Raw genomic sequence first — 1,890 nt, forward strand, 5'->3', positions numbered from 1 at the left:
CAATACTAGGATGCATTAATTGAAGGATAGAAGCAAGATTACGTGAAGTATTAGTACCGCTTTATAAAGCCTTAGTAAAACCATATTTAGAATACTGCATCCAGTTTCGATCACCATATTATAAAAAAGATTTAGGGACTTTGGAAAGAGTGCAGAAAAGAGCACAAAGATAATTGAAGGATGGAGGCCAAACCATATGAAGAACAGTTGCAGGAACTGGATTTGTCTAGTCTAATAAAAAAAGGAAGGACTAGGGGTGACATGATAACAATGTTCCAATATTTGAAGGACTGCCACAAAGAAGGGCTCAACTATTTTCCAAAGCACCAGAAGGCAAGATAAGAAACATTGGATAGAAACTAATCAAGGAAAGAAGCAATTACTAAGGAGAAATTTCCTAACAGTGAGAACAATTAACCAGTGGAACCAGCTTGCCTTCAGAAGTTGTGCGTGCTCCATCACTGGAGGCTTTTAAGACGAAACTTGGACAGCCTTTTGTTTGGAATAGTATAAGGCAGACATGTCAAACTTGCGACATCACGTGATGTAGCGTGATGTATTGGAGCTTTTCCCCCATTATCGGCAATGGGGTGGGCGCAGTTTCATCATGACGCGTCCGGCCCATGGGCCGGCAGTTTGACACCCCTGGTATAAGGTCTCCTACTTGAGCAGGGGGTTGAACTACAAGACCTCCAAGGTTCCTTCCAACTCTTATTATTTTGTTACTCAGCAGAGACCCTATACCATTTCAGACAAATGGCTGTCCAATCTCTTCTTAAAAACTCCTACGATGGAGTACCCACAATTTGGAGGCAAGCTGTCCCATGGTTAATTGTTCTGTCAGGAAATTTCTCCTTAGTTCTAGATTAGTTCTCTCCTTGATTAGTTTCCATCCACTGCTTCTTATCTTACCTTCAGGTGCTTTGGAGAATAGGTCTTCCCTGTGGCAGCCCTCAAATATGGGAGCACTGCTATCATGTCACCCCTAATACTTCTTTTTACTAGACTTTTTTTGATAGGTTTTTGCCTCCAGACCCCTAATCATCTTTGTCGCTATATAAGGAATATAAAGCTAACATAAAGGAAAAAAGTTATATTATTATCTGGACAAGCAAGACCTGTAAGACAAAAGACCTAAGTACCTAAGGTATAATAAAAAGGAGCCTTGCTATTCAGTAATGTTTGCATCATTAGCTGTCTCAGCTTCCTGAATATCACACATACCATTCATAGTAACTGATGTACATTTAATGCCCAGTATATCACTACACTCATCTCCTATTGCCAAGTCTCTTTTTTAAAAAAATCACCACAAGGTGTGAGCAGCTTTTGGATTCAGATGTCCTTTTGTGAGGTATCCAGATTTCCCTCCAAATGTGCTCTGAATTCCAACAGTACAGCGCAGACCACTGGCAGAGGATGGGGGGGGGGGAAATAAAAACTGTAGACTAAAACAAAATTAGCATTCTTAAAAAAAATTGTTTTAAGAAAAGTTGCTAATAATCTAAAATAGAATACAAAAAAATTACAAAAGAAATACAGCTAAAGACATTAGCAGTGTTTCTCAACCTTGACAATTTTAAGGCATGTGGACTTCAACTCCCAGAATTCCACAGCCAGCAATGCTGGCTGTGGAATTCTGGGGGTTGAAGTCCACATGCCTTAAAATTGTCAAGGTTGAGAAAAACTGCATTAAAGCAACCTAATTCTAGGCTTCTATGTCGGCATCTTATATCCAGGCCAGGAAGAGGTTTTCTATTACTTCACTGTCCAAATCTTGCCTCTTCCAAGTCCATAATTTGATTCTATGAACCGAGAGAATCAAGGCATCCAGTTCTGAGACAAAATTAAAAGCGGGCCGATTCCCTTTTCTCCAAAACAGGAGATGTC

Source organism: Protobothrops mucrosquamatus, unplaced genomic scaffold (assembly GCF_001527695.2).
Source record: "Protobothrops mucrosquamatus isolate PMUCROS unplaced genomic scaffold, P.Mucros_1.0 scaffold2038, whole genome shotgun sequence".
Classification (NCBI taxonomy): domain Eukaryota; kingdom Metazoa; phylum Chordata; class Lepidosauria; order Squamata; family Viperidae; genus Protobothrops; species Protobothrops mucrosquamatus.